This window comes from Scophthalmus maximus, chromosome 9, assembly GCF_022379125.1.
Source record: "Scophthalmus maximus strain ysfricsl-2021 chromosome 9, ASM2237912v1, whole genome shotgun sequence".
In the NCBI taxonomy this organism is placed as follows: Eukaryota; Metazoa; Chordata; class Actinopteri; order Pleuronectiformes; family Scophthalmidae; genus Scophthalmus; species Scophthalmus maximus.
The window spans coordinates 14,345,274-14,369,188 of NC_061523.1; the positions used below are offsets into that span (position 1 = coordinate 14,345,274).

Consider the following 23,915-nt stretch of genomic DNA (forward strand, 5'->3'; position numbering starts at 1 on the left):
ACATAATAGGTTTCCCTCATTGTGTCACCAAATTCCACTTGACAGGTGGAGGGAAAAATTGCATGATTGATGAACAGAGTAATTCTCCACATGTAATTAATACACTACTAATGGCTATCCATTTGTCTTCTGTAGTGCACCCAGACGAAGGTGGAGCTACATATCGTGATGACCGCCCTGTGATGTGAAAGATTCTGTTTCCTTTGCAAGATTTTGTTACCTAATGGCTTGTCTGGAAGCCATAGGGACAATGTAATGGACTATGTAATGGATAAAGGATTGTATTGATGGGCATGTGTTGACTTAAAAACATTGATCTGGAGAATTTATATTGATAAAAGCAAAAACATTTTGCAGGGAAACGCTAATGCAGTTTTTTGTCATTGATAGAATGAATGGATGCATTTTATTTCAACGAAAAGTAATAATCTGTGACATGTTCATTTATCACTTGTCCGTTTTGATACGTTTTTCAATAAATTATATTAGACCGCATGAAAAAGTTTTACATGTTCTGCCCTAAACACCACAAAGTTCTGCAGATCACTTTATGGTGCACAGACACTGATCCTTCGCATTTCCATCACCAGTAAGGTTTTTTTGAAAGAGACTATACAAGAGCAACTGAATTGCTATAATGAAAAGAGAAGCACCGCATACAGACACTCAAACTGTTATAATTCAGTATCAAAGGAAAAAGGAACAGAATTAGACGCACAGTTTGATTGAGAAGAAATCTCCATGGAGCGTATTTCAGCAACAAAACTAAAATACTTTTTTTTAAGTTTTCACAGGAATTGTGTGACTCCATCAATTAAAGCAGATGGATGTGAGACACAGACAGAGAGATAATAGACACCTAATCAAACTATGTGAGCACGGCATAATGGTACAGAGAAGGAGGGAAAGAAAAGAAAGAGAGGAGAGAGATTGTGATGGATGACACACGATCCAGCATAGTATCATATCTCTGTGGATTAAATGCTCTGGGAAGCTGGCCCCGGAGTGTGCTTGTGCATATCATTAAGCTCCATGAAGAGGAGGAGGAGGAGGGAACACTGGAGCTTCTGCTCGGCCAAGTGCACGGATAGGCCACATCTCACAACTGGCAGCCATTTCTTAGAAGGATTGGGTTTTAGAACTTGATCATAAATTATTTTTTTTCCCACAGAGTATTTGAGATGATAAACATTTCATCTGGACAGAGGGAGAAAAATCAAAGTAGCCCCGAAGGAGCGAGTGGTTGTTTGTGCTTGTCTGAAGAGTGTGTCTGAGACAGAGGGTGGTTTGTGTGTGAAGTTTTGCACATGTATGCATAGTGTTCGGCTTGTGTGCCGTCCAAAGTGTGTTTACCTGTACGCGTTTGGCTATAGTGTGTGCACTGTGTGTGTCATTCTTCCGGAATGCAGTTTTAAAAACACACTATGTCAGATATTGGATGGCTACTGTATAATTTGACGGGGCTGTGCACAGAGGCCGGCTGTGGTATGAGTCATTGATTACACATCAGCTTAGTATGCTGCAGTGCAGACCCTTACATTGGTGGAGAGGCAACCTGAAGCCCCCAAATCAATACCTGCAGCCCTGTGAAGCTTTCCGCTAGGTCCGCAGTGAAGGACTCCCTGCCTCTCCTCTGGGCACAGGCCTAACCTTTTCCAAAGAGAGGTTATGAAGAAGCTCATCATTTCTAATGAGGAATTAGTGATCGCGCCAGAAGAAATGAATGTCAGCACCACATTGAGGAGTCCAAAAAGGTCTTGGAGAGTGGGAAGTGCCAAACAGTATTCATTAGGGACCTGGAGATTTTCTTGATTTGCCTTGAGTGGCAGACAGCGGGGTTTTAACGGCTGGACTCGGAGGCCCAATGATTAAATATATCTGTGTTCCAGTCATTTAATTTATAAGTGATAAGTTATGAATTGGGAGGGTATATTGCTTTAAGCTTTTTTTTATTGCTTTAATCCAGTTGTCATGTTTTGCAGAGGGAAGAACAATATCAAGAATTATTAAAGATTTATTTTCAGAGAGACCTATATTCTAATGACAGAACTTTTAACCCAGACAACATGCTCTTGTTCCAAAAACAGCACTAATTCAGCCTTTCGGAAGCCACGTGATACATTTCATGTTTAAGAGATGAATCACTCGAATTGACAGAAACATATTCACAGCTAATTAAAAATGTAATTGCTTGCACTTTAGCCATTTAGAGGAAGATGAATGTGAAATCATTAGGCATCTTCTGAAAACCAGATGTTCATTAAATTATGTCTATACAAATGCCATTGTTCAACAGATTGCCAGAATATATGCTTACAGTAAAATGTCGGGTAATTCATCCCTTAAAGCGCTTTAATTGATTTAAGCCTGCAAAAATAGCCCATCACTGCAGCACAACATTAAAAACCAGAACCGGGATGATGGTTATTTTCTTTTCTTTCTATTGTTCTATAGCTCATCTATTATTAAGATCCATTTTAGGATTTGAAATGAATGAATAAGGAGTCTGATTAATCTTAAGAGAGTAATTCAGTTGCCAGGCAATGTTGCTTTTTAATAAATAATATCTGTTACCAAGTAATGCTTATGAGTGTAATCTGCTTTTTGACGCACACGGTAATCACAGCAGAGATAAGGCGACATTCCTCTTCGCCTGACCTCAGACAAAACCATCTCTGGAGAATGTAACAATCATGCCTCAGCCTCTCTCTCTCTCTCAATTAGCCCCCGCTGTGCAATTCATTGGGTCGGCTGTAACAGTCCCTTAACAATACTTACCCAGGCTAGTCATTACTCAGTTCTACAAGATAGGGACCGCCATCTGCATATTTGGGAGACATAATATACGGTCTGATTAAAAAAAATAAACTCTAAAGGCTCCAGATGATGAAAAAGAGACACACAATTGCCTAACCTCCTCAAAAATAACTGGAAATGGTTTGGTTTCTTCTTGAAGCCACCTACATATTATTTCTTTCTGTCAGTTCTTGTCTAGTTAAACTCAAATGTTGGCCACAAAACACAAAATCTGTGTTTGCACTGCAAAGTCTAAGTGACAAGCTAGAAACAAAATTCTCACATATTTGCTTTGCTTTTTGATTTTTCCGATACAAAAAAAAGTTGGGACCAACTATCCTTGCTCATACAAACTGTATATGTTGTGTTATGTTCTGAGAGAAGATCAAGAGGCTCTGCTTCAGTGGAGGGATAACAGTTGTTTGTAGACGAAAGGTCTCTGACCTTTCTGATATTATTCCTCTGTCCCGCTCCTGCACGTCAGTTTCCTTCTTTGATATACACAGTGAATCCCTCCTATTTTTGTGTTATGACAATTATTATGAGTCTCTGTCAGACACACCAGGGAGCCAACTCACCACTCACTTTATGTACCTAATAAAAGCTATGCTGAGTAATTTCAATTTCGCTGAAGGCTTAACCATAACCACTGCCTCTGCTTTTTACATTAGACAGCTCTTCCACTTGCTGTGGATTGGACTAATGGAAAGTCTGCTTTTGCCTTTTCCTTGGAAGAATAGAGAGAAGAAAAGAGTGAAAAGGGAAGAGAGGGGGTTGAGGATGACAGATGGCTTGTTCTTCGCGTTAAAACAGAATCGTTCCTGCAAGATTCTTGCAACTTTAGCTTATAGTTTGATTAGTTTAAATGACAGATTTTATGTCCAAACATTTTTTTTGTTGTTGTTTCATATAATTTGACATGTCTAACAAAACAGGCAAATTAATCTGTATTGACTCCTTGGTGATATTTACAGACTTATAATTAATTTACTGTTACCACTGACAAAAGCCTAAATATGTTGCTATCAAATAGTTCTATGCAAAACAAGCTTAGACACGCAGCTGCATCTACCTACATTGTCAATATCTTCTCATGTGGAGATCAGATGGGAACCGTTTTAAAAGCATTCACTAGGTGGCAGTATGGCAACATAAAACCTGTTGGCTGATGTAAGCCTCCATGCATCAAGATATAGAGAGATGAGCCGATGATATGGATAGACAAGATTTGGACGTTTCACAGCCTTATCAGAATACATAATTTAATGTTTGGTTGAAAAATTAACTTTAAACAAATGTTTTATACATTCAGGTGCAACTGACTTTGATAATCGCCCTTCTTTTCCTTTCTATTTTAGTGGTTCACTGCAACTGTAAGGGATGTAGTCTGGGCTGTGTTGAGTGGTGGGTAGATGGGGTGGTCTTTTTACTTTAAGGATCTGCAAATTGTCCAAGTTGTGTTCTTTACTCTGGTACCTACCCATCTGAAACTGCTGTTCCTACACTTCACTGAAGCAATTATAGAGAACGACTTAGGCAGATCAATGAAATCCCCTTTAGATGGGAGAGCCATACGGGCATTTTGATCAATTTCAGATCAATTCCACCGTTTTGCCCAAACCCTGGCCAAATAAAAGTGGAACTTCTGGTTGAAGAGTTTAGCACTCACCAATAATGACAAGGTCTCTGTCGATAAGCTGTCCGTATCTGTGTTCTGGCGTGTGTCTGGATACAGTATATTGTCTACACTGCTAGGCTTAGAACACACCTCCCGGTCTCTCTCTCTGTCTCTCTGCATGTCACCCCACTTCCTTTTTTCCGATGTGGAAACGTGACAGGTACTAGAATGCAATCTGAGTTGGCAACTCGCATCAAAGCTCTCAGTAAATTGTAAAGACGAGCTGAAAGTCGTCATTAAAGAGACTCTGCATGGCTAAATCTGACAAGACTAAGTACTGAGTGTAATTGAGAAGGCAGGAGATTGAGGGTTAGAATAGGTTAGAATTTCTCCCCAAATTCACTGTCATTGTACAGTATGTTCATTGTCAAAAATACTGCCAGTATAATTTTTATGGATTGCTTTGATGCATCCCATTGGTCTTGATTTCAGTCTACATTGTGTTTCTAAGTGGCTACTACTTGCAGCGAGATATTACTGTTGAAATCATAACTTCCTTTACAAAAGTGTGTGGCAGCTGTAAGCCGCAAACAAGATGTTTACCATTTCACTAGCTTTATTAAAAAAAGAGCTAAATAAATAAATAAATAAATGAATATCTACTGCTGGTGAGTCTATCTTTCTCTGGACAGAGACATGTTTTACTAGAAATAACTATTCATAACAGAACCACAGATTAATTTGTGCAAATATAAACAGAATCAATGTTTTCAGTTAGTGAGTTTGCTATCGTCTTCCCCAATGCAGCCTCACTTTGTTTTTATTTTAATTGAAAAAAAGGCTTTGTCAGTTGATAGTTATTCATTGAATCAGAATTTTACCACTATAATAAGAAATGTACCCATGTCCGTGCCCCTTTCCCTAAACTTTCTAATCTTCTGGTCGTATGAAGCTATGCACTCATAACAGAGTTAACGTAACAAGTGAGAATGATGATTTCATACGCTTGAAAAATAAACTATGCTCTTATCACCACACAAACACAAGCTTAGCCTCTTCTCCTGTATACACGGGGAGCACAGGCAATATTTGTAGAGTCAAGCATACTCATCCTGTACTTTGCACCAGAGCAAGTCAGAAGCTGTTAATACATTTCTGGGCAGCTACAACTCTCCACAGCTTCGTGAAAATATATTTCCATCAGCTGAAGACAAGGAAAACACATCCAAGGCCTTTAATAATGTAGACATGAGAGCCACTTTGCTCCACCCATACAATAGATCCAAAAATGAGTGTCAAATGCATGCATCTTCAGAAATAGCATGCTTGTGAAGCCAGACTGAAAAATAAATACGTCAAACATATCGGCATTTTGTATGAATAATGGATGTTTTAATACATCAGCGTGTTGTATTGTATTGCAAAAAAGCCAAATGAAATATACATCATCTAATAAGATGTCGTTCTCGGACGTGGTGCAGTCTGTTTTTGATCAATACGTAATAAGATCTAGTATCAATTAGTGATGGTTGGGGGTAGAGATTTAGCAGCAGAAAATGTCAACTCTAAAGGTAAGTAAATAGCAGTAAAATCATTGCAGCACAAGGGATAAACAAATCACACTAACGATTTAAAAGCACCGTTTTGAAAGCAAAATATCAAAATCTGTAGATTTACTGGCTCACCTATAACCACTGTATTGATTAAAGGAATTATATCTGCTTGGTTTTCTATTCACATCTACTGGACATGAAGATTTCCATCTGTAAAAAGATAACTACTGCAAAGCTGACAGAAGTGACAAAGTGATTGCTAGCATAGCAATAAATCCGGTAATTAAAATGACTGGGTTTAATCACAGTCATAGGGCAATGGTAATTTTTTAGTCAACAGTATAAAATAGAATAAGTATAGTTGTGTCCAAATACTTAATTTAAAGAGATCAGACTTTCTTTCAACAACAAACATTTTTTTTCCTGGAAAGCAACAGTGTCTTTGGATGGTAAATTAAATGGTCAACTTGTCATGTAGAATTAGTATTGCACTAAATTAACAGAGTTATTGTATGGGCTATAAACACAATCCATATCCTGAAGTCAATACTCTGCCTTGTTACACAAACTGGGAGATTAATCCTTGAGTTATGTGCACATCTATCAATTCACTCATAACTACAAGTCAGCCCAGCACAAGGATCTCAAACAGAGAAGGACAGTATAAGAAGATTGTGCTTTGACCTGTTCTGCCGCTGGTGGTGGCGGTAGGCAGCCTATCTGTAACACGGGGGCATTGTGTGTGTGTTGAGGGGAGTCAGTGAAGCAAAGACAGAGCAAGCACTTGAATGATTGAGGTTACCCGGGTGACCTCATAAACCAAAACCCGTGGCAGTCTCCCAAGGTGAACGCTGAATTATGCCGTCATTAAAGGACAGGCCCAGTTGCCAAGGTTAGTATGTAAAGTATAATCATCTTCATCCCCCTTCTTCCAGTCACTCATTAGTCCCCCTCATGGGCCAACAAAGATTATACCTTGAACTTGCTTGACTATAGCTATCTGCTCGCCGGGAATGGTTCTGCTATGGGGCATTTGTATCCCCTCCCGCCATCTCCACCATGCTAGGCCTACAATACTGCAGGTGTAGAGTCTGTATTTGCTTATGAGAGTCTTAGTGCTCGTGTGTGTGTGTGTTTGTGTGTGTCTTCTAGCCCACACTCAGAACACAGATCATCGAGTTTGTCCCATAAAAAAATGAGGGATGCTTTGACTTACCGCTGCATTATGTCCCAATTTATAAAGGAACCACTGGGAAGAAGCCCACTGGCGCTGTGACAATATGTTAGAATTAGGACCATTTGATTTGTTTCCCTGGGCACTCTGTGCTGATTCAAAGCCTTTGCTTCCAAAAAAGGTCTCGCTACCATTTTGAGTGGAAAAATACTACCAAACATCACAGACACCTGTCAAGAATAACCCCCCCCCTTAAATTAAGACAACCTATCGGAAGTAATGGCAATCAAGATACATCTTGCAATCAAGCACGGACACTTTGGGGCCCTTCATCACATTAATATGCACAGAGGGCAGTCAAGTTTAATCAAACAGTGGAGAACAACTAAAGGTTTCATTTTTAGAGGAAATCACATGTTGCTCAATTCAACCTTGACCATTCATCACAATAATTTACCTTTGTTTACCTGACATTGACCACTCAGGAACAAATGCCATTCAAAGTCACGGTAATAGGTGGAATTAACACTCTGATTTAAATTATTAAGTGTATTTTTGTCTGGTGGTGCCTTTTCTATGTTTTACCTTGAGTTGGGCTTGTAAAATTTTAAAGCAGTGATGTGAACAGACTGTTTATGTTTCCGTAAAGTGATAGATAATGTTTATCCACATTCCCATTTGTTGTAGCCAATTGCCTGCTTATGCTAGTATCGGACGTCAAGAGAGGGTATTCATTTCAAAATTGGCAGCGACACTAAGCACACTTAACTACGAGGGCTTCTGGTAGAATGTACAGCTGCTAAAAAGTAACACATTCTGACTCTATTGATGTGTTTCCTTTGAGTTAGTTGTATATTGTCATCCCATGTAGTGAGTATAATTTCCATGCTTTGTGTGAATGATTTTTTAACAATGGAGAGCTTGTGTATCAGGTAACTAACATATTGTAGGTCAGTCAGTCTCTTGACAACACATCTACTTGAGACAGTGGTTGTCAAACTTTTGCAAGTTTTAGGTAAAAGTCAGCACAACAGCGCGCTTATTTATTTTACCGACATAAATCATATTCATTGAACTTCATAACTTGATGAACTGAACATGAATGTGAACTTAACTCCATAGCTTTTCCCTTTGCCCCATCTATGCCCCACCAAGGGCGACTGCCTTCCAGTCTGAGGCTACATCCACACTAATATGTTTTAGTTATGTTTAAGTAAAATGCTTTACTTTTGCTACAACTGACATTCACTCTTGAGATTCTGAGCTCCTACAAGTGAGGCTTTGGGAAATGCTGCTGGTCCCGTTTTAGTCTGACAACTCCAGGGTTTTTAGTCTGGATGGGCAGAAAGTGAGTCTTTTGGAAATAATAATGTAGACGCCCACGTTTGCTTCCTGACTGGGTCTTATCAGTCATGACTCAACTGCCAGAGGTGAACAAATCATGGAAAACAATTTACATGTGTTTTTAAAACGTACTTTCAGTAACAGTTACTGTGTCATGGTGCAACAGGTCAGACAGTAATGATTTCTAAGACCAAGAAGCTGTCCAAGAACCAGATGGCCGAACCTATAAGTACCACTGCACTGCCTGGCATTTAGAGGTCTAAACAGTGCATTAGAAACGTGCGACTCTCACACAAGTTTCTCACGTTTTTTATGCTAAGAACGACCCTGAAGAAAACTCAGATACATCCAGCATGTTAAGCTGATGAATAGACAGGGAAATCAACCCCAGATCTCATGCACTCAACAAGGCTTGATGCCTGAACACTTCTTGCACAAACAGCTGCAGGTTGATCCCATTTTGATATGTCATCTTCCCGAGACAAATTATGCAACCTCTCTGTCACTGTCCCTGTCATCCTTTCGGGCGGTAGGATTGTGCTTACGTGTTAGAGCTAAATGCTCTTAGGCAAGAGAGATGGATTCTGTTTGAGGCACTACGGAGACCCACTCTTTCAAATATGCAGCTCAGGTTGAAAGGTATACAAATCACTCACTTTCTTTGTTGAGGTCAAAGCAAGTAGCTACACCATCTTAATTGTCAGTGACTTGAGAAATGTGCCAAATTTGCTCAAAGGGCTCTTTTGAAAGGACCTCAATAAACCCACTGAGGGACAAGAAACTCCTCATGCAAACATAGGCTCGCTAAAGCATACGTTTTCACTGAAATTAGAACGTACCAATCCATATCCTTGCAGAGGCTACATAAGTTGCCCTGATTATTTGTCATAAAACAGCAGAGAACCAGTGGAGCCAATGATGATTGGCACCAGTTTCTGCTAACTACAAAAAATTGTAATTATTTAATTTTATATTTTATTTATTGATGCTAAAATTTGGGGTGACAATTGCTATGAAGCCAAGCCAGGCCTGCTATTTTTTCCAACCACCAACACCATCTAATTCCACTAATCTCACCAATAGCTACTACTTAGCAACCCCTCTGAATGATTGTGGCCCTTGACCGTCCATACTAAATAAAGTGACACGGTGGCACAACTAATCTGCATGGGTGTAACGTTATCAGGTGAGTGTGCAGTTTCACTGTATAACTTTCTATGGATACCATAATCTCTGTTTCCCTGTGCATAGGGGGAACATTAATGAAAGTCAATGCAATTAGCATTAAAAAATGAATAAATAATAACAATTGTGCCTCCTCTCTCCCTACAGATGTGTCCTGATCTTCTTTAGCATTACGCAATTTCCCCTCTGCAGGGGTTGATAGCTGTTTGGTTCTTGGCTCTTCTTCACCGCTGTACTTGTTGCTGCAAGGTCTATTGGGTCAAGGTCCTGTGATTGACTTGGATGGTCTAAAGTCTTCCACTTTCCCCCTAATGAAGTCCTTTGTTGTGTTGGCAGTGTTTTTTGGGTTATTGTCTTGAATTTACTCCTTATTAGTTTGGCTGTGTTTCTCACTACATCAATCTTTTTTTCTCCATACTTTGGGCCTTACATTACTTAAGTAGAGAGTTAATCTTTGTTTCATCAGTCAAGAAGAGGGTTCCAGGATTTATGAATAATGTTTTCTTTGCAAAATTCTAATCTGGCATTCCGATTCTGATGAGTCGTTTGCATCATGTGATATGGACTCTTGATATGGAATTTTTGCTATTTTGGGGGTAATATTCATAGCTCCAGCAAGGTTTTTGTCATCAACTGTTGTTGTCGTTGGCCGATCTGTTTGATGTCTATTGCTCAATACAACAGTAGTTTCTTTCTTTTCTGGGACATTCCAAATTGTTGTATTGGCTATGCCCAATGTTCGTGCAATGGCTCAAATCAATTTTCCCTGCTTTTCTCCCACAGAATGCTCTCTGGTATTCTTTATCCTTTTAAACAACAAATGCAGTCTTCATGGGTGAAACCCAAGGCTAAAACCAAGAGTAGAAAGTTTTAGCTTTTTTCATCTTCAAACAGTCAGTCCAAACAACAGTGCCTTGGCAACCAGAAAAACTTGCCAGTCATATTCCAATAAAACAAGAACATACTATGTCCTACATTGTTTGCACGTCTTGATCTAAATACCAGGAAATAAAACCTGAAATTTCTTCACTATGCAAAAAAATAAGCAAATCTTCTTGTCCTTCGAAATGTTTTTGAGGGGACTGTACAACAGGCAAAAATGGCATTAAATCAGCAAATGTTAGATGGGCAATGACAAACCCTCTACTCTATCTCTTCAATGATACATGTAATAGTATTTAAAGAAGCTGGTAATTAGCTTTACAATAATGTCTGATTTGTGTTCAACAGACACACACAATAGACATTTTAATAACTATCCAGTTACTTGGAAGTAAATAACGAACAGTTCACTGGAGGAACTTCTTAGGGCTTACAGCATTCATTTTGATCATGCTACAATCGCAACATCAAAACAAAGACATCAAATTAACATAACATAACAACAAGCAATAACATTTCCTTTCTTAACAAGACGTGTGGGATTGCTGCTCACACCCCGAGGGTGCAAACACACCATTGTTTCCCCTAGGGTTACTGGTTTGGGGGGAGTTTAGGGCTCATTAGGGTTAGGTTTCACAAATCACGTTAAGTTTCATGCATAGTCTTTTATACAGGAATAGGAATAAAGTGTATAAGGGAAGTGACCTTAAATGACTTCTGCTTGGCATTATATGTAAAATACAATTATATGTTGTAAAATACAAAATTAATTAAATTAATTTGACTTTTCAGGGGGGCGCCACCCCTCCCAATTCATTGGTAGGGGAAACACTGCATACTGTACAAAACCCGCCATGGTTCAGGACAGCTGGGTGTGGATTTTATTGAGAAAAAGCACTGCTAACCAGGCTAAGCTCAGTTGCCTTCTCTTTCCTGCTCAGTAGCTTAACCATGAGAGCAAAATGAATAGGTTTATTGTGAAAGGTCACTACCATACACCAATGGAGAAAGAGAACAGAAGGGCCGTTAACCCACTGCTTATAATTCGGCAAGAAATGGGAGGATGTGTTACATTGTACCTGCCGCCTGGAACATGACTAGGTGTTTCCAGCGATGTGATTGCCTGAACATCAGCAGGCTCGAGCAGTGAGTTTGCTGCCATAGCTCAACTTGTGCTCTCTATATTTTTTTTGAGGCATAAAATGTTCCCCCCGATATTTTGGCTGTACAGTTGTTGAATATGCTGAGAGTAAAGGGCAATTTTGATACTGCCCATTTATAGGAAGCAGCCCCACCTGACTCGCTCTGTTACGGATTAGTTAAGTACAGTATAGTATAGCAATAAATAATTAAGACATTTTAGTATTGGTATTGTTTTTCATTTATGTCATTAGTTTACTGACCGGACACGTTCTTCACTCACGACACTGTGGTGTCCCAGAGTTCAAGTACTTACCATAAAGAAAAGGTATAAGAATTCAACATTTTTTACATTGACTGTTGGCTGACTGACGGTATTATTTTATTAATGATTTAGCACTGAACTTTGCATTGTGCTGACACCAGAGATGTGGTAGCTAAGCTGTGAATTAAGCCCCAAATCCCTTCGATTCCCCCTGGCTGGCAGTGTGCTCATCACTATTACTTATTCACCAGAAATAAAAAAAGGGACTTCCAGTGGGGTAGCAGCCGTCTACATACACTGTATCCTCCAAGTCCTGCCTACCTGTTATAATCCTGCATAATAGAAAAGTGGAATGTCACCTTGCGTGAGAGACAGCTGATATCTCTCAGCGAGCAGAAAAAAGCCATTTAGCACAAGTGCAGATCACATTTAATTAGACGAGAGGATTTAAATTGCCATGCATCAAACACTGCAGATGACCAAAACGGATAGAACTTGGGCCACGGGCCAGATTCCTTGAGCTCTTCCATAACCCATCAAAATCCCTTGAGCTACGAGGGTCAAGAAGTCAGAACACAGCCGCCTTAATTAACAATGACCATAGCTGGGAGGTGCCCAGAATTTTAATGCCCACCACCAGCATTTTAGCGAAATATAGAGGAATTTGCAAATTTACGTTTTTAGTTAGAAAAATTGCCATCATTGTTTTATACAGTTCAGGGTTTAATTTAGAATGTCTGTCCCGGAATGCACAATTGGTCTAAACCATGAGGGGATTATACAGCGGTAACTCATTACATGTCCATGATAGTTATCTCCATAAGGTGTCTCAGATAAAATGAGTTTGATCTTTCTAGTTTACTAATGACTGCAGTCTGGGTATGGCGGGGTAATTTTTTGATACATTTTAACCTGTCAAAGCAGCCGAGTATTTTCAACATTTAGCTGCCACCTATTGTTGAGGAGTGATTTCACTTTCATTATGCTTTGCAGATACATCAATAATAGCCGCACAACTGTCAGGGTCCATTAAGACACATCTACATAAGGATAGGGGCAAATATTCATAGGCATATCAGTTTCCTGGGAAGCGCTCGGTGAGATGGATTGGGATGACATGAAGATGAACTTCCTTTTGATCCATTGTGAGACGGGAACTGCCACATTTGCTCATGGTAAAATATCACCTGCACATGTGCACACATATTGAACAGCACACGCACTCACACGTATGCACACACGCACATCTCAAATTATTTATATATCTTTCAGTCATTATTTCACACCTCAATATCAATCATTAACACCTATATGAAACACAATTAAAACAACAAGCGACTAAATCAGCATATCGCATAAACACGAATATTGTACATATATGTGTCCACACGTGACTGTCGTGATATTCCAAGTTAACAACACAAGCTAAATATCAATTGAAAGCTCCAAGTCCACTGATTCTGATAGTGTGTTTATCATAACTCCCCAACCAACTGTCATTGAATAAGCAGCCGAAGAAGAAGAAGCAAAAAAAGAATGTTCGTATCTAAAAGTGACACATAAAAATTTGGAATCACACGTGCTACATGCTAAACATGAAGCTACGGAGCCATGCGGCATCTGCACAGAAGGGGGAGACGCTCGACTACACGCCAATGTCAACCCTCTTTACCGACACGAAACGTGATCAAAACACCAAGCAACTGAGTCAGCATATTGCATAAACATGACAACTTTTCATGATATGTCACCGATGTCAGACTTGATAGCTGCTGCTACCAACATGCTAACAACACAAGCTACATTTCATTTCAAAGCATCCTCTCTCTTACTCTCAGACAAACATTCAGCTTACCATCCGCTGACCAAAGTTCATATCAACACAGCGACACACATAAATCATAAATCATGTCTTACCATCGAAGTATTTGCAGGAGAAGTTGTGTTTTGATCCATAAATCCGATTCCGTTAGCTAGCACAAAGAGCGCTCATAGTTTCAAGATATTACTCCGCCTGGTCCGTCCTACTTAGACTACACGGGCGGAAGTCGCATGTCATATGGCGTCGAGGAAAAAACGCGTCACAGTGGGTTCGGCCCCTCACAGATAGGGAATGGTGTCCTAGGGAGGGACTTTGATGCTGTCCGTCGATTCTACTGGCTCTGGCGGTTCTATAGACGTGTCAATCACGCAGCTTGACCAATGCACTGCTGAGGTACATGCTGTTGTACTCTACAGAGTCTGTTCGTGGGACGGACGAGTTAACGTCGCACTACAAAGATCGTTTATGGAGAGACAGATGCTCACTCGTCTTCATTACAGAGACATGTAGGGGAAATGAAAGTAGTTTTGCAGTAAGAAACCTCACATGGAACAGAGTCCGTCTGACCATGTCCCTACTAAAGCCTGTAACTTTGCCCTGATTCACTTTATCAGCATGAAATTTGGCACAGATTATGTACAGATGTGTTTCTATGGATTCCAAGAGGAATGGGCTTCATCTGCATTATTACATAGGAGATATTCACTTTTTTTTCAGGCGGACATGAAATCTTTCATTTATTTTGTGTTCCATCTTCATTTACTTTGATCCAATAACATCTATACTTGATTATTCACCTCTGCTGAAATCTCACAAGTGTAACGTTTATATGGATACCAAGATTATTCATATATACCTTGTAGTTGCAGAAATATACTCTTTTCATTTTGCGCATGTCATTTTCGAGCAGGGACCTGCAAAAGGGGCCTGGAGCATAGCTAGTTGGAAATAGTTGATACTCTGGATATTTCGCAGTCTTAAACTTTGGCAATATTTGAATAAAAATAAATCTTGATGGTGATGTTCACATACATACAACTCCAAACTGATTGTGGATTGAAAAACCATATGAATAAATGCAGAAGATGATGAAATATATCAAATGTTTTCTAACTTATCAATGGGGCAGGGACTAGCAGCAACTTATTTGATGTCACTAGTCCCTGCCTCATTGCCGTAGTAGCCTTTTCTCATAACCACTTAAACACTCCAGTACAAGTGATGCCCAAAAGCGACTAAAACAGAGTCAGTCTGATCAGTGATCAAGGTGATAGCGGTGTGATACAGTGTGAGAGGCAGAGGCATCCTGGGGAGCAAGTCCAGCAACATAAAAAATAGGTTTTCAACTACTATCAACATTTTGTATAAAAAACACACCAAAGTAAAATGCATTTTAAGAAAGATAACACCCTATACGATTGGCTAGTAGAAAAACATACAGAACTAGCCAACTTGTTAGCTGTCACGAAAGGTAGCATCTCCAAACTTTGCATTTTGCTCATTGTGACCAATTTACAGCAGTGGCTAGTTGCAAACCGCATGTACAGCAGTGGCGTGTTGTTTATTTGCACCTCATTATGTACAATTGCAATTAGCTGGCATATTCAGAAAGTCGTCGGCCTTGCTGGTTTAGCAATATATGGTAGCTAAACAATTACTGACATCACCACTGTTAAGAGACTGACATAAAATAGAACTGTGAGGGGATTAATATGAATATACCATTGTGTATGAATTAAAAAAAACATACATGAATAAATAACTTAATTAATTAATTAATCAAAAACAATTCACTAAACAGACTCAGAAAATTAATAACATTAATACAAATGAGCAAACCTTTATGTGAGTGTACGCAAGCACAACGCATTACTTCTTCACATAATGCTTTGTTCAATTAATACGTACTTCACGTGCCTCATTGTCATTGATTGACATCTGTAACATACAGAGCAAAATGTCCAAACTGAGTAAGCATGCACCAACATTATTGCCTTGATACCTACGTACCATTATTATGCACGTAGCTGTCTGTGCATAATGACAACAATGTGTGCTTGATGGTCTCATAATTGCTGCATATTGCTTGGCACTGACAGGGCCCATAGGTTACAGTGGTAAGTGTATGTATAGGTTTACTTGCATTGTATTTAAATTAATTTTCAAATGATTTGTTGCCTTGATTGTCTTAGTTCAGCAAAAAAGAAGAAAGAGAGGAAGAAATGAATGCCGTGCTCATAGATTACACTGCTATCAAGTCCCCGATGCAGTAGTATCATTACAATGACCGAATATCCCTGCTCACATCCAGGTGTCCCTGGAAACACCAGTATTGACCATCATAACAGTGCTGGAGTTAGCACAAGCTTACCTGTGGGGCCCTGATGAGTAAAGAGCTGTCAAGACTGGCTCCCCTATGTGTTAATAGACCCCCTGCCTTAAACTATCTCCAGGTCCTCATCCAGCCTCCAGTTTAGTTTTCCAAAGCTCGAGCAGTAGAACCCTGTTTCTATATTCACCTAAGAATCAACTACTGTCAAATTTATCTTAAGTCAGTGTGGAGTTGTAAGAAGTTGTAAAGAGTGATTGCTGTGGACAGGAAATATTAATGTAAAAGTGCCCTGCTGCCTGTCCAGTAGGTGGAGGGGGTGATCAGGATTATGCACAATGGATAACACTTTGGTCAGTGCCCTCCTCCCCAACTCTAACTAGTTTGAATCAATATGAAGTAAGTAGGCAAACGGCAGATATTATTTTACTTGGACAAACGTTGTTCAAGAGCAGCCAGTGCAGCACCTTCATCACATGAGATGCAACCGGAAGCAATTACTGTATATAAATATCATATGGGAACTGCTTTGTGAGGTGGTGTGATTGCAATGGATGATAGTAATTGAAGCCAGATGGAGTCGACTTCTTGGGAACAGGAACCAGGCATAAGGTCTTCCTTGTGGAGGACATCTGAGGGACTGTGAACCTAGATGGAGATGGAGTTTTTGCTCAATTTACCTCTTCAGGCTGCCCACAGGCTGTCTGTGTGTCTTCTTGAATCGAGTGAGTTTCTTCATTTCGGTCCACGCGTCTCTCCTGTTGTTCTGTGACTGAGCTGTTTTGTTAAACAAAGGAACAAACTATTGAACACTGTACAATATGGTTGATGTCCAGGTGAAGATAAGCATTTTCAATATGCAAGTTAAAGTACAGAGTCTGGGTTTCTCATCCAGAGACTTAGGTTTTTATCCTTTAATTCTTGGCCTCAACTTAAGCCATATCTTCATTAAAATGTATCTTATTTTCCTTTTCTCTCACCTAAATCCAGATCCTGATTCAAACCATGGATTGTAGCTCTAATTGGTAGAAAAGTGATTGTGGGGGGCTTCAAAACTGTGGAAATCTTACAATTCCACTGAATATATTTCAGCAAACTCATTTGACTTTTAGTATGGACATAGTGGATTGTATTTTGGCAAACCAAAAACCTGTTAAAAAGATTTAGCTCCTTAACTTCTTGTATGAATCTCACTGAAGTCTTCTTTCTCACTACCTGTCCAGTATCACACCCATCGGGCTGGCAGTTATTGAGAAAAATAATATCTCTCTACTATCTACTATCTAATTTCTATTTTACATTCAATTGATAAAGGAAAAATAAAAAAGTTTAATCTACCCTATGGCATACATCAACTTTGTGCTTGTAGGCTTGAGTCGCTACCGGTTACTTTATATTAGATGAGTTGAAAGCTGCCATTTCCAGTGTTTATTCTCAGTAGAATAAGCAGCAGTTGCAACTCTTTCAAAAAAATGTCAGTCATTTGCTTCACTGACACATTTCTGTCTTAGCTTTGGAGTGACAGATGTGATTAGTGGAACCATTTGGCAAAACAAATCCAGGGCCAACAAGTGTGAAGATATTGATGAGATGTAGAAGACCTCTAAATGCCTGAATCTGCCAATTGTACATATCAGGACTCTTCTGTCTATCATTGTCATAAATCATAATATTAGCTTATTACAAAAAGCTAAATCATTTGGTCATTGTTACATCTAACTGGCTCATGTGTTATGGGGTATTCGCATATGTTCTCGTATGTGAAATTCTGTTTTTTTTTCTTGCTTAGGAAGCAAGCACTAGATACTCCCAAAATGTACAATTACTCTGATGGCCAATGTTCAACAAAAAGATGAGTCACTCAGTAATAAAAAAACCCTCTGCTAAATGGGGCCAAATGATACCTTTCACTTTTAGGAGCCTTTGTGATTGAACGTTATGTCACCACGATGTTATATGCAGAGAGGCTTTCATTTAACTACTACAGTAGAAAAACTGATAAATAGATGGTTAGACAGATATTCCCTAACAGGATTGCATCCTTTGCTCAATTTTTGGCCAAATTATTCCCAACAGCATTTAACCCTTTAGTCCAACACACTCTGCTTCTCCATCTAAATGTATATTTCTTTCCCTGTTTCTCATTAAAATTCCCTTTGAGTCGAGATTTTAATAAGCCAAGGTCCCATGATGGCTTATTTGACATATGTCTCAGAGTTCAACAGCTCTTAAAAACCCTGTTGTAAGTGTCTCATGGTGAATACCATCGGAACTCTGCCTCACTGAGATAGACAAGCACAAAAACACAAGTGAAAATAGGATATGTAGTGGGTAAAAAGTTTCCATGGCAACGAAGAGAAAGGCTTTGATACCTCTGGGCATGGAATGATGAAGATAGAGAAAGACTGAATGGATTTGCATTGCAGTCCTGCACTGTATGAATAGGGCTGCCATTAGAATACTTGTAGTCCACGTTGAAACCTTCAAACCTATTTAATCCAAACTTAAACATTACATTTTTTCATCTCCTCAGTTATGTCTATGTTTATGCCAGAGAATGGATTGACACTGAGGTATAATAACATTTCACAAAGAGTCATGTATTTACTGTAAAAATTCAATGCCGTGCCAAGGCCTTTGCCACTGGCTTTATCTGTCACCTTATCTGAAATCTATTACTGGACCCACAGTGCCTTTGTATTGAAAATAATCATGAATAACTCAAATACTTTTATATTGGGTGACTTGAATGTGTGGCAACATTTCTTTAACTTTCTGTACCTCAAACTGAACACCTATTAATATCCCTTTTCTTTGTCAAAAATTAACAATGACTAAGCTAACTGACAAAAATTGATTCAAAATATGTTTCTTTATCAGAAACTGCTATCTGGAGTTATGTCAATTGCTGGCTTGATTCTTTTTTTCTGGAAAGAATATTTTGGTATGCCATGTTAAGATGCAGAAGTGTCTGCCCTATTTTATAGCCAGCCTATCAGAGTATATTATTACAAGCCTTATTGGTTCCCTGATTTTCATTTAATCTACCTCCGAGACGCATTATTGGTCACCTTTATGATCTCATATTGTTTTATTGAACATGCATTGTGCTTCTCTGGTCATGCTTGTTTTTATGGCGATGCAGTAAATTCCACAATTTTAAGATGAAATCATGAATTACTTTAAAAAGTTGGTGCTGAACGGCACAGGGGGGCACAGGTTGAATTTGGAAGATGTGGTGTGCTGTGGTTTAATGTGGGGTTCACAATGTAACAGCCAACTTTGGTGAAGGAGAGTGTATCTCACTCATGTCTGCTGCACAGCAAACCAGAGCCTCACAACAAGATTCAGGAGCTGGCAGCTCAATAATGACACTGATAAAACTTTAGCACTCATTTGTTGTCTTGCTCGAGCCTGAAACATCCTATAGCACAGGCATATAAAATATATATGGGTGACTGTAATGTGGCTTAGAATCTAAATGTCTGACATGGGCTGATGACATTTCATCTGATGTCATTAATGGCCACATTTCAAATCTAATGATGCCAGTTTTATAAATGACAGCAGTGAACACTTGAGAGGGCATCCTTAACATTGACTATGAGTTTGTACTGGCTGCACTTCACGCCTACAGCATTATCCATTTACCCGTAATTATGAGTGTCATACATTAGACTTTCAGCAAGATCAAAACAGAAAGGTTACCACGTCTCTTGTCTCTACAAGTGTATGTAGAGAAGACTGACGTTACATAGAGCAGAGAGGAAAAAAAAATGCATTTGACCAGTTAGATAATTTGACTGAAGGTTTAAGCTCTGATCAAATGTCTGGGAAAGTTCTCTGCTATTATATTGCTCAACAAACCCTTGCCGTTTCGGATCATTATTATTCAGAGATCAGAGATTTCCAAAAGAATTCGCATGGCAACCAATAAAAAGCATGGTTAGTTTGCTTTATGGGATTTTTCGGCACAGCTAGAGCACATCTCTGACCAAATTGCTTGGCTTAAACTGCATATTATATAACAGCGTTTTAACTACAAATTATGAGTCAGCAGAATTAGAGATGCATTAATGTCGCTTTTATTATATCAGTGGTGTGTTGCTTGATTTAACTGAGTGTGCAGTGAAATGAGTAAAGGTATCTCGGTACATCAGGTGAAAAGGATTTTCACCAGATCTTGGGGAGTAAAAACTAGGATTCATGTAATGTAAACTTCCTGGAGTGTATCCACATTACACCTGAAACCCATTCACTACTAGCATTGTGTACAATTATGGTGCTATACTGGAATCCTCTGCTGACCTTGAAATAGTAACTTGTCTAAATGCAAATCTAAGCAATATGCATGTGTTTCCATTTCAGAGCATCTAAAATACCATATTTTTCCTCAGCATACAATCATAAGTATTTTAATCACTTGAACTTAAGTCTGGAAGAACTACTGAGGTGATGCTTTTTACATCTGTTTTGCAGAAAACCTCCTGTTGATATTTACTGGGTGTCAGTATAAGACATATTCATTGCAACTATTTCTCATGCTCAGGAGCTTTAGCCCCAGTGCTGCATGCGGGTGGATTCTTCGTAGTGAGAAGAATCATACGGACGTATTAATCAAAAAAGTGCATTCGCCACTGATAAAGAGAAAGATAAATAGTCTAAATCCAATAGTGCCTCTGGAAGGAGCTGTGGGCTTGAGGCATTCAAAAGCAGCCCCGACCTCTTCAATAACCCATGAGCAGATGAATGGACTGTTCTTCCATTCCAGGGTGATTGGTGCTGACACACTATAGATCACCTGTGACGGAGCAGCGCATTATTTCACCAAGACTTGTCTCACTCTATTCCTCAGCCAGTGGTTTCACTCTACCCAAGACAAAACGTCAACTCTACCTTTACGTGGGATTTACTTCCCCAGCATTACACAGCCAATTCAGTTCTGATAATTATGGAAACAGTACCCTAACCCATGTATTGCGATGATGACTTGTTACTTTTCTCGTCATGCACCGATCATTTTTTTTAAGAAACTATTTCAATATTTTTGTGTTCACTTGTAAAATTATGCAAACTTCATCTGCACTTACATTTTGATTGCTTCTTTTTTGATGCCTCTGTGTTGATAGCATTTGCTAATTGGAGAGAAGACTCGTTACAAAGTGAAATAGAAATCACCACTGATCTCAGTTGGTTTGTATCTGACATCACTTTTCGGCCGCGTGGGTGATGAAAGCCCTCAGCTAAAAGAAATCACCACATGCAGAGAATGTAGCCAAATTATACTAGTATACAGTATATCTCTGAATCCTACACGTATCACCCGGTTGAGAACATATGACAAATGATGTAATGAGCCCACGCCTACAGTGACTTTTACTTTGAAAAAACAGCTCATTAGAGACAGAGAATAGTGCATGTTCCTATCCAGAATGGAGAATAGTTGGTTTAGTAGTTATGGGAGCAGTTTTATTTATGAATGATGAAAATAGCCTGTGAACTACAGGCAATGCTGAACTTATCAATTGAATAAATTGCATGATTTTTATCCTGTTAATGTATCCTTCAAACTCATATTTAATACATCTTTCTTGCTTGGGGCAAAACTCTGTTTCTTTGATCCTCTGCAAGTCTTTGCATAAAGGATCATAAGGAATTGTGCCATTAGGATTAGGGGAACAGCTTCTTTTATCAATTACATCAAAGTTTCAGCTGGTGCCCATTAAATACATGCTCACAAAGACACAAACATAGGAGGAAACATGCACACCATTTAATTCTCCGGACATCCAAAACATTGTTGGTAAAAAATATGGAGTGCATTTTTGTACTCGACTTGACTCTGTGTCTACATCGTAATCAGCTTGCAAATTTGGGTTGAATCACAAGTCAATCCTCAAAGCATCATGCTTGTTAGACCCGTAGGCTTGAGGCTAGGAGCTTGGAACAAAGCCAGGGGCATTTAAAAACAGTCTTCTATCCAAAGAAGGGATGAAAGCTCACTTTTAACTTCTGCTATGCTGCCACTGTTGAAAGTGCACTGCTGACACTGTTGCTGTGTTCTGTGCAAACATGCTGACATGTACATCAACCGTAGATGACGCTAATGATAATAAGCAGTGGGGAATATTTTGTTATTACCCAACAGTGCTGAGACGCTCTTATTAGCAAAATAACATGCAGCTACTGTTTACTGTAAAATACATTTTAAAAAAAAAATCCTTCTGATCCAAGACAGAAAACAGTCCTTCATTTAAAGTAATTACTGGATAGAAACCAGATAAATTAACACTCTGCTGCAGGAAGTAAAAAGCACAACCTTTTACAATGCCCTTGTGAGATGGTAAATTTTATGATGGAGCCCTCTGTGTTGAGCATTCATTGAATAAAATCCCTCATGACTTGTTATATGGCAGCTAAGAGGAGATGGATCACCCGCTCAAAGCAGATGTTGCCGCCACACACGGCCTTCTGAAAACAATGTGATCCTCCAGGACCAACTAAAGCACACACAGGCAGACACAAACAAAACACAGACTCACAGTGATCTTAATATATTACATGGGCTATACCCCTTACTTGCAGGGTATTCAGACAAACACACAAGCATGACTATACTCCTTTTATATACATTTACAGCTCACAGACGCACAAAGGGATTTTTGCCGGCACACAGAATGCACATCACCCAAGCTTTATTTGTTTGCTTTTTATTCTCAGAGCCACTGTGGCAGAGAGGACATCACACTGCGTCGATAAAACCTGCTGAGCGTGCCCTGTAGTGTTTATTTTAATGTTAAAGGTAAGGTCACGCCAAGTTGCAGATAGCAAGTTCCCAGAGAACATATTCAACACTCATGTCATATGTTATCTCATATTCTGAACTTTCATTCCAGGAAGGGAATGTGCTGCATGTCAGTTTTGTCAGTGGTTCGAAACACCAGATAGAATTAGATACTCAAAATCAAACATGCTCTAAAAACTTGGTCAATCTTGGCGCTTTTTCCTATCGTTCACGAGGGACCATTTTTAATTTCATTTTTCAGATCCCTTTGACTTTAGATATTCAGATGCTTGCATCTTTGGTAAAGTCACCATTATCGTGGGAATTGAAATGGAGCACATGCGCGCACACACACACACACACACACACACACACACAGCTAAATGTCAATCTGCTTCCCCTGGGTAAATGAGTCATATGGTGCTTGGAGACCCGAGATAAAAGTTGCTGGTAGCTGGCCTATTAAAAAAAGACACACCTGCAGTTAGTATTCTTTTCATACACAAAGAAGTAAAAGTTGTCCTTTGTGTGGTAGCTGCAATATAGACTGTTGAATTGAAATCAAATGGGAAGCATTTATTCAGAGAGATAAAACATGAGCACATATTAAGTTTACAGACAATTTTAATCTTGGGTTAAAGTCCAGCTCTCCTCATCAGGAAGGACAGAGCTCTGTGTGCAAACTTCCCCCATTGTCTCTTTTGAGTGAACTGTAAATGAGAGACAATTTGCATTGCGTTGCGTTGGTAAAGGGATTAGGAGACACGATTTATGCTCAAAAGACATTTATCATTCAAAGCAAATGGGTTTCTTTTCTTAGAGGAACAATGGAGGACGGCCTGACTCCTCCCTTAATCTTTATGAACAAAAAGGGCTCACTAAACTGGAACTGAGGGCCCATGTAATTCAGACACTGATTGAGCCACTTTTACTAATTGTACGTTCGCTTGGCTTTCCGTTTCCCCAGTTATGATCATTGATCACAGTTACACAGCCAATAAGAGGCCACAACAATCTGATGGG

The 23,915-nt window shown here is 39.2% G+C and overlaps 1 long non-coding RNA gene across 7 annotated transcripts in view; it reads right to left on the reverse strand.

Annotated features, from left to right (window-relative positions):
- Positions 1 to 14,178, reverse strand: part of LOC118318981 — a 55,551-nt gene extending 41,373 nt beyond the window's left edge. For all 7 annotated transcript variants that reach the window (XR_004795874.2, XR_007031504.1, XR_007031503.1 and 4 more), the window contains exon 1: positions 13,875 to 14,178. This is a non-coding gene — a long non-coding RNA (uncharacterized LOC118318981). The remainder of the gene's footprint in view (positions 1 to 13,874) is intronic.
- Positions 14,179 to 23,915: the final 9,737 nt, after the last annotated feature.